Below are 11,118 nucleotides of genomic sequence, written 5' to 3'. Positions count from 1 at the left end.
TTGCAATTATGTAAATGCAGAAATTTAAATAAGGTACACAGACAAACTTGGAACAAGGGATTTTTACCCCATGGTATCGGTCGTACATGAGACACCCCTTGTTCACGTTAGAGCTCCAGAAAGGATATGCTCCCGATCGCTAAGTCTCTTCCGATCGCAGCTCTTGAGCTACCAAGTCACCAAGATAAGGTCCTAAGCACCGTGAGCCACCAAGCCACCAAAGGCAAAGTCTCACTACTAACCTCTCTTCCGGTCACTTGTGCGTCATCTTCACTTCGAAGCTTCAGCCACAAAGACAAGGGGCTCCGCGTCCCCGCACAATTTTCTTGCCGCCACTCCACACCAAGTTGGAGGGTAACCAAGTTAACGGCAAGTCACAAAGACTCTAAGGCACCAACATACCTCTCAGTACATGGTTGGATCACTCTTTGATCCACTCTCTAGGTTGCAACACCTAACAACACTTCTCTCTACACCTAATAGCACTAATCACTCTCTAATGGTGTGCTAAATTTCCTTGCATGAACACTTTAAGCACTTTGGTGCCTTGGATGTCTTCTCAAGTGTATATGGGATTCTATGGACTCTAGCAGCTTCAAATGACCGAGTGTGTAGGTATTTATAGCCTCAAACTCTCCAACTAGCCATTTTCCTAACGGTCTAGAAAAACTGGGAACACCGGATGATAGGGTGATAACAGTAATACAAGTATCGTATCATCTAGTGAGTACATCAGAAGAATCTAACCGCTGGAACCCACTCAAACTTATCCTAAGTGCATATGTTCATTTTGGAGCTCTGTAGAAATAATAGTCCGGTGTGTTCATTTTGTAAACACCAGATCATCCAGTAAGGCAAAAGACTCCGCTTCAAAGTTTATGTGAACACCGAACTATTTTTCATTGTTCTCATCGGATTATCCAGTGTAGCACCAGACTAATTTTGATGTGAGCACCGGATTATCCGGTCAGGAAAATTTTGAGCAGAACAGCGTTATGTATTTTCAGCATAACTTTTTGCTCCAAACTCTGATTTTAATGATCTTGGGCTCTAGGAAAGCTTGTGAAGAGCTCTACAGTATTATATAGAAATCCATCTCATTTTATCACATCAAAATTCATGGAACAAGTCCAATTCATTCCTCTCTTTATTCCGGCTTTGGTGACTTCTTTTTTGTTCCATCCATGAGACCTACTAAAGCATATACTTGACAAACATGTTAATCCCATTGACTATGTTATTATTAATCACCAAAATCACATGCATACCCTAAAGATATTCCACTACAATCTTATTAAGGGTATGTTCGCTACAATCTCTCTCTTTTTGTGATTAATGACAACACAACCAAAGTAATTGGTAAATAACAAAGGATACCAATTGTAAAGAGTACAAGGTCATACCACAATGCTTGGATGCATGTTCTTACCATTTAGTCCCCCTATTGTTGTGGCTCCCCCTTTTTCCATTGTCACTATCTCCCTGGATCGACCCATGTGTGGGGACCATCCAAATAATATTCTAATAAATCACCAGTAGGATCATTATTCATAATCACAACCTCGATGATTAACCAACATATCATCCCGGTAATCCCGGCACGTGTTTTGTGCCCAAGGATCAGAACACATGCCTTCCAACAAGTACATCACAACATAGCTTAATAAAGAGAGAGTAATAAACGTTTATATTACAAGTATTAAGCATGCAACTGATTTCAACAATTTACAACAAAAGCGAGCTAGGAAGAGACAAAACCTCTCAACTCCTAACCACAAAGAACTATGCAGCGAAAAGATAAACTTAGAGACAACAAAAGAGAACGGCGCCACATGCCCTTAGGAACCATCTCAAAAATGCCACCTTCAGAGTAGGATGCACTACTCTTACCCGCCACCCTTATCGGCAGGCACGAAGTAGCCAAAAACAGCCTCTTCTCCAGCAACAGGAGTACCTGAAAGCGCAGGCATGAGTACGAAGGTATTTGCAAGACTTAAACCATATAGAGCACATATACATAGCTCGACTCCAAGTATTATGCATTGATCATTAGCAAAGATGAACCACAGGTTAGGTAAAACATATGCACTAAGCATCCTAGATATATGTGTGAGCGACTGAAAACTTTACCAAAATATATGAAAACTGCCCTGCAACTAACAACTGAACAAAGTAACTGTAAGCAACATGTATACCAATAAGTAACAAGTACTAACATCACAAACTCCCACATACTAAACCACAAACCATACTCAAAACTTTATGACTGATGCAGATGGAGAGAAGCATGCTCATGACTGAGAGTGCGGTAGTTCAAACTATTTATACACCCTGCATGGGGATACTCTTGGACCCACATGACACGACGACCATACGGCTTGTGCCACCGGCCAAAGTGCACATAAGGGGGTACTCGTGACAACCTTTTCCAACCAGCCCCAACCGTTTGGATCATGCATCGCTCGCCGCGGCGGTACTAGAACTACTCCCGGAGCAAACTAGTACCACTACAAGCCTGCTCGCTTACACCATCGATGTCCAAGCCCAAAAAGCCACAACTGCGAAGGTATTCAGCTCGCCTTACCATTAGATCAGCATGTGGTGAGTAAGGTAAGTGCTAAAGCCAACAACACCGACGATCGGTGCTTAACTGGCGTAAATCGGTCTACGGTGTCCGATTTTCCTCTACCGACATACACAGGGGAACTCCACATCCGGGTAAGACAAAACACCATCCTAGCACCACCCACACCACGTCTCATGCTCACCACTCATACAACTATCTCAACCCCAACAAGAGTATGTAATCATAAGAAGGCCCTATGCTCGCGAACAACGGGATGCGTCATCGTTCGACTTCTACCGAATGACCTAAGAAGGGGTAAGAATATAAGTCGAACTCATACCTAGACATTGACAACATCTCAAGGCTACAAGTAATGTAAATACACAAGTATTCAAAGTAGAAGAATGCAATCAGCATAGGTTCTACCTATTGGTACCCGACACTGACTCACTAAACATGCATACATAAATAAGCATATTTTATCAATTTTAAACCTATCAAATTACACAAGAGGGATCAATATACTTAGTTGCTTGCATGGATGCACTGGCTCAAACAGGTGGGGCAACTCAGGATCGCCCTCGGCCTCCGGGATCGACGGATCGGTGATCTCTAAAAAGGATCAACGCGTGCAATGCAAATGAGCATGAATGAAGTGCAAAAATGTATGCCACAAAGCATAACAACATGCTAGAAGTATAAGATATGTGAATCAACGTAATACTAAATGATCTAAATGAAATCCGGAAAATAATAGCCATCTGGAGTATCTGGAATGGTTTGGAGTATCTAGGCTCGAACCCTCCGGGTGACCCTCCAGAAGAGGTGCTCGGTTGCTGCTTTTTATTTGACTGGCCCAAAGTATCCGGAATGTTCGAGTTCCGGAGTATCCGGACCATCCTCTGGTGAAGGCTCTCGATAAGCACTATTCTAACTTAACTCGGAACCTTTGGGTTGGTCCGGACTATCCGGGATGTGCCAGACACTCCGAGTGACGTTCCGAATGAAGCTCTCGGCTACATGATCACATAACTACCCGGAGTCTTCGGGTTTGTCCGGATAATCCGAGTGATACAGACTTGGGTTCTTCAAGATTTTTACAAATCCGAGTGATTTGACTCATTTTACAAATCTGTTCTACACAAACGTGCATGTGCGATATCCAAGAGATCCTCAACAAAACTCGCACCCTAAACCCTAACCAATTTTGAACACAATTCAACGGATAAATTCTGCTGAACCCGAAGTATCCGGGGGAGTCCGGAGTATCTGAACCAGCCTAGAAAAGCTGTTCTCGATTGGATTTTTGGTTGATTCGAGTTGCGATCTTTTCCAAGCCTAAATGGGACATGTTAGGGATAACCCAAGGGTACTAGAACTTACTCATCAACTAGCAACACGACTCTATAGCTCATTTTCGACCAAAACTCCATTTTTTTCTCCAAAAAGCTCAAGAATGCCAAGAACTTCAAGAGCTACTCGATTCTACCACGAAAACAAAAATGGATTGGATAGATGAGTAGCTCATGAGCTAGAGAATGCAATGGTACCACATGCATACCTTGAATCCTCCACTTGAGCTCGGATTTTGCGAAGAAAGGGAGAGTGAGCTTGAGTGGGAGAGTGAAAGGAAGTGGGGAGGAGAGCTGTTGCTGCAGTAGCTTGGGTGGGCGTGTGGAGTGAGAAGAGGAGAGAGAGATGACAGGTGGGGTGCTGCCCACTTGAGAGAGGGAGTGTGTGGTTGGTGGGGCCACATGTGGGGCCCACATGTTAGAGAAAATGGGTATTTCCAAAGCATTTTCCATTATTTTCTCCCCAAATTTTCTCTCTCTTATCCAAATGATTTTTAACGAAGTGCATTAGCGCTCCGAATCACCATTACGCAAAATTAAGCATAACGCTTAAGAAACATGATTTTGCTTAAATGCTTGATTAAGAATTTGGGACGTGACATATGGCAAGAGCTTCTCTCCCTTTGTCAACCTAGGTTCCTTATGTTCGTTCTTGTATCTTCTTCTTCTCCTTCTTTATGAACTTCGATATTCTTAGACATCTTATATCTTACTTCTTGCTTTCATCATCAAACTTCTTCTCCTATGTCAACAATGTGAAAAAAGGCAATTGAAGCCTTTAAGCATTGCATACCTCCAGAGACATATTGATAGCTCCATGAGACTAAAAAAATACAACTTGCAATACATGTTAGTCTCCAAATCATAACCCATAGGATATGCTCTGTAACACCCTGGTTTCAGAATTTGCAACTTTTTTAAAATAATTCCAATATTAGTAAGTAGCTTCACCAGCAGAATAGGTTTAAAACCTATTTTCATAAATAATCAATCAATATAAGTTATTATTTTATGTGCATTGCATGCTAAGTTTTGCTAGGAGCTAGGTAAATGCATTAGAGTTCTTTTCCTTTCTCTTTGGTGTTTTGAGTGAACAAGATTTTGAAAAGGTTTTTACAAAACTCAATATTAAATTAGTTAAGGATCTTAATGGTTGAAATCTAAAATCCTTGAATTCATCATCTATTCAATCCTTGATCATACCTGATTCTTCTCTAGTTCAATTCAAATCTTATCCAAATCCTTTTTTAAAGCCAATATCTCCTCTTTGTCAAATTCTACCCTAATCTAAATTCAAATTCCTTATCTACTCATATTCTTGTTCAACCTCATTTTTTATTTCTCTTAAATTCATTACATGCTCAATTCAAATTCAAACCCTATTCAATTTCTCTGTAAAAGTTTCTTTTCTAAAACCCTAGATATTCCTAAGGTGCTATTAGACCCAATCCTATCCAAGCTCAAGTTCTTGGCCGGCACATAAGTCATCTAGGAGGCCCAACACAAAGGATCCACAAAATCTGTGGATATTCGCGGAGTCCTGGACAGTCTCATCTTCCCGTGCAGTTTCGGAGTTCAAGACAGCCTCAAATGCAAATCTTGACACTACCAAAGTTGTAGGTCCCGTCGATAGATTCGATTTGAACCTATGGAAGTCCCCTTTTGGATAATGGAGCGAGGAGTTATGCCCCCCTAAATAAGTGCTGCACAGATAAGTCTCAGTTCAAACAGTTTATCTTGTGACACATTTTTGGAAATCAAAATGACATTTCAGAAGTTCAAATGAATACCAAAGTTGTAGACATTTTTGAGTAATAGAATTTAGAGTCCAGAAACATCCAATTTGGAGTCCTGACGATGGAGATATTGTCCTTAGAATAAAGAGCCGCGAAAAAGGAAATCCTAACCGACTCAAACTCGAACCCGATTCATGTCCGGCTTGGACTCCACCCCAATCAGCCACCTCTAGCCCTATAAATAGGTATTTAACATCCTCCCTAACCCCTTTACATCCCTCCATTCCCTAGCCGCCATATGTGCCCTTCTCATGCGCCGCCGTTTACCGATGTCGCAGTCATCGTCGCCCGTGATGCGCTACGTAGTCGTCTTCGCGAATCCTCCTTCTCCGATCATCAAAGCAAGGTGAGAATCCCTCCTTATCCTTCCTTACCCCTGTTTTACCATCATACTAAGTCCCTAAATAAGCCTTAGCCCCGGCCAAAGCCCGATCTACGCCACCACGGTCATCGCTGTCACGGATAACCACATCGTCGCTGATTAGCATCAACATTCCTGGCGGACCAGAGGTCAAATCACCATGCCCTTTCACCAGTACATGACCCATGATATTGCCCATGCCCTCACCAACTGAGTCATCCAGTATATCAGCCAAACTACCGGGATCAAAGTTGACATACCCGCTATCCGGTTTCTGGACGCATTCCCCATCAATCTAGAAGCCGTATGGATGTTCCATCTCCATCGCAAAATGTCCCATGAAGTATTCTACGTGACCCTAGGAGTTTTTCACCTTTTGTGCAGCGACTCCACCGGAGCATGTTTGCCAACCACAGCATATCGTAACTTCCATGCATCTCATCTCCGTTGTTTGTTCTTCCTCTCAGAGGATGATCTGCCCAAACCCATGCTATATCATTGTGTTCCTGGGAAATATGCAAGTCTCTATTTAGACGATTCTTTAAAATTCATAGGCAATCTTCGGGAACGCGAGCATCTTTGTTGTTGCATCTGTTCGTAGTCACAACCAAACCTTGCAGCAGTCATCGCTGTTTTGCTACTACCTCGGATGATCCCTTCCAAAACCGACCATACCTTTGAGTTAGCCTTTCCGAGTTCTACACTATGCTTTCCTAGTTTTGCTGAAACACCACTGAAGCCCAACATCGATGTGAGTGACCACACGCCTAATCGCTGTCTTCTACGAAACCCGAGCTACCTCCACTATGCAGACTTGCTGGTAGTATCCTTAACCTAGAAGCATAACCCTGGCCATTTGATCAAGGGTGATCAAGACTGATCCTCAGCGTACCTTTTCTTTAATCCAAGTCGATGCTTGTATAGCATGCCAAGTTAGCACCATATCATCCTCCTTAGCCTAGTCAGCCCTATACTTCTTGAACCTTGCATAAGGACGTTGTCAAGCCTGATGCAATGATTGCATGATAATGCCTATTCTCATTGGAAGATAACTCCAGTAAACCAACCTTTCCTTTTCAACATAATCCATCTTCCAAAAGTTTGTTCCATTTCATTCTAACTCTGATTTAGGCGATTCATCTAAATTCTTCTAAAATCATGCTTATCCAATAATAGTATTTTTATAGTGTTTTAATGATGTTTGGTGTACTGCTCTTAGTTAGTTTTGTTATGTGCTTTTTCGATGTGTTTCGAGAGCAGACGAAGAGCAGTTCGAAAATCACCAGGACAAAGTCTTTGAAGAGTCTAAGAAGCAAGTTGGAAGAGGCAAGTGTCCTTAAATATTTTGATCCTAGCTTTTCAAATGTGTTTTTTTTAAACATGAATGCTATTAATACTGAATCCTATTTACTTATAGTACCTTGTTCCATATATTCTTTGTTGCCTAGTTGTTAGTAATGGTTATGATGGGTAGTTATGCTTAGCTTTGCACAAGGGTATGGAAGGTTTGTTGGTTAAACATGACTAGTGAACTATACAACTATGAGTTGGGAATACTGGTAATGGTATAGCAATATGGAACCTTAGGCCTTGAGCAAAGTAGTGTTGTTGATGATGATGGTTATGTAGTTGATTTAGTGTTTGCTCAAGTGACCTAAGTAAGGACAGGTTTGTGGAGCGACAACCCAAGAAATATCATACCAACAACGAAACCTGGTATGGGATAGGTCTAGTGTATTAATTAATGGATTCCAGTTTTTATGCGTGCCAAACAGAAGAGTGGATGTGTGGGGATGGCTAAGGCCAGAACCATTTGGTTAGTGGTATGAGATGTGTAGTAGAAGGGAAGGGTGAAAACTTGCTGGAAACTACAAGGTGCAAAAAGGGACTTCTGGGTGGCGTGAAAACTACTTTGACGACAGTGAAACCTAGCGGGCATGCACATATTGGATGAAACTTTGTAACGGCCTTATAGTGCTCTCCGGGTGACACACCATAGGCGTGTGTTAGGTACTTGGCCGGCGTGGCAACAAGGAAATCACGACTCATGGGGAAAACTGGACAACCTCTGCTAAGTGTAAAATCTGATATATTAGCCATGCTCATGGTCATGAGAGACATGGATCCTCGCATGATTAGTTGGTTTGGTCAGATGGTTCTTGATTACCTGTGGAGGGTACCAAGTAGGATGGTTTGGGAATCTGAAGTGATTTTTAGGAAGTTGAGAAACATACAGAGATGTTTCTAGGAGTTGAAAGTTTAGTGATAAATCACATAGTTAAATAAAATGCTTTTATAACTCCACGATAGCATAGTTGGCATTTATGCAAATTTAACCTATTGTAACATGTTCCTTTATTTAAGCTTGCATGTTATTTATTTTCCACACTTGTGGAGTACGACATGTACTCACACTTGCTATTTTCATCCAAATATACATCAAAAGCTGCTCAAACAATGAGGAAGAACTAGACTACTTCGCCGACGAAGATGAAGATTGCTAGGCTGGTGGACCCCCGGTCGATTGCCTGTGGAGATGGGAGCTTCGCTGTGTTTTGCTAGTGTGTTTTAGTTAAATACTTTGAGGTCTTTCTATTTTATTTAAGTTAAGCATTGTAATAATGGCACTATATATGATACACTGATGAAGTCATTGCATGTATGAAACTTGATCTTGGCATACATGTGGTATACATCTAGTTTTGTCCCTTTATAATACCAGGTGTGACATGCTCCCCCTAAATATGTGCTTACAAGTTTGAATACTTGTGAGATATATGCACTTGTTATTGATAATAATGGAGATTTTATCCTATAGATTGGACTTATAGCACATAAAAGATATTAAATGAAGAATTAGGAACAAATAAGAAACCTACTACTAATAAAACATGTAGGTTGCTCATAGGTTAGAAATAAGCACAAGTAACCTACTGTTAGGTAACGGGCAGGCTACGCTAGCCTAAAACAAAAAAAATTCTACCACGCTTATTCACCCAGGAAACCATGCTAGTACAAGATCATAGATCATTACCACTCGAAGTGCAGTGCAGCGGAGGAAGAGTTGGAGTAGACCGATCCAACATCGTGCGTGTCAAGCTCCTCGAGCAACTTCTCGATTAGATCCGCGACCAGCCCCACGCAGGTGGTCACGCTCCATCATCAACTCTGAGCAGGTGGTCGTGCTCCTCGACCAGTTTTGAGTGGTCGTGTCGTGCTGTCTGCCCAGATCCGAGTAGTCGTGTTGTGCTCCGCGATCAGACGAGCAGGTACGTCAACCAGTTTGCCACGGCCGGTGACCAGTCCTGAACACATCATGATCAACTCGCCAAGAAGATCGCACCACAATAGCAGTAGCGCCTCTACAGTACCCACACGTACTGGGTAGAAACACCGAGCGCCGATGTGCTAGCACCGCACGCACGGCTAGGGTTTTGGGAGATCGTGTAGAAGGCTACGGCTAGGGTGTTGGAGTGGCTCAACCTTCGCATGCCCTACCCATGCCTCCCCTTATATAGAACTCACCAATGGGCTCCCAAGATGGAAGCCCTTTACGACTCTAACTTCTTATGGATCACAATCCAATCAAAACTCATATACGAATCCAATTCGCATATTTTGTTCCAGCCCATTAAGTATGTGACCCATTAGACTCATGTACAAATGGCTACGACTCGGAATACCTTTCCAAACTAAAATCAATAGCGATCCCTAGCAGGACATATTGACTCCTGAGTATACACAAAAGATCATATCGGCTGAACCTTAATATACACATGCACCGATCCCTTCGCCTCATGATACCAGTCAAGCTTAAGGCAAGATACATGCCACCCTTGTGATAGCTCGACCATTCACTCGATCAAGTAGTGAATTCATTATGACTAACTATTTAATTATACTGGCATGGCCATCACTTTCTCGATCCAACTGCCTCGAGGGGCCCAAAGATACCTCTACCGTTATTAAGGAGGGGCAAATTCCATCTTGATTGCTCACACCACACGATTTGTTTCATGACAAGCCTGAAAACTAACTTTATGACTACCCAGTTATGGAATAGCGTTTGGCAGCCTTGAAGTATGCCACTACACATTCTGGGAATCAATGACGATCTCAGGTCTAAGGATCCTGCAGGTACACCATTTGAGATAACAACTGATGGCACATCATAAATAACAATCCCAGAGTATCTCAAGGTGGGTCTATCCAACATCATATTCTCTAACATAAATATCCACATTATTAACTTGGTATCCATATACTTATGATCCATGAAACGTGATCATGAATCAGTACATGTGCTGGTCTTATGTATCATCACACTGATATGCAACCTAGGATTGACTAAGAATAAAATCATGATATAAACAAAAAGTTTAATGAACAAGTCACATACTTGCCAATCAAAGTAAACGATAGTCATTCTTTGAATAACACATTATTCAGAAGTACATTAACATAGACGTGTGATACAATCATCTTTATTGCCTCTAGGGCATATCACCTTCACCTACCATATGAAAAACATATATTAGGTATTGCAATAAATTGAATTGAGAGCATCAATCCTTGACAAGGCAAGTAAATTCATCAATTTAGAGATTTATCATCTAGTAAATTTACCTTATTTACCTTTGGATGAGAATTTAGGTATATGATGATTATGATATTCATTAATACGCCAAATTTTATACACTTGGCTTCTTTGCTTAAACCTTCTCTTCATCTTATGAGCCAAGTCTCTAAATCCCCGAGTCGACTTGTGCTTCAAGTCTTCTTTGAAACCTAAACCGATTGGAGCCCTTCATATTGGTGATGATTTCCTTGGGCACCCAAATAAGTTGGTTCTACAACCGGTCCTTTCTCCCAATAATTGTGCAACCATTTCGCCATTGTTCTTCTTCTTGAGCTTGTAGTGGTTGCTTTTGATCTTGGTATTGTAGTTGGGCTTGGTGTAGATGTTGAAGGTCTTGTTGGAGAGGTTCATGATCTTCTTCTTTTCCTTGATCTTGTTCTTAACTTGCTTGCATTGGAAGGACT

Source organism: Phragmites australis, chromosome 23 (assembly GCF_958298935.1).
Source record: "Phragmites australis chromosome 23, lpPhrAust1.1, whole genome shotgun sequence".
Classification (NCBI taxonomy): Eukaryota; Viridiplantae; Streptophyta; class Magnoliopsida; order Poales; family Poaceae; genus Phragmites; species Phragmites australis.
This window is presented reverse-complemented; position numbering follows the sequence as displayed.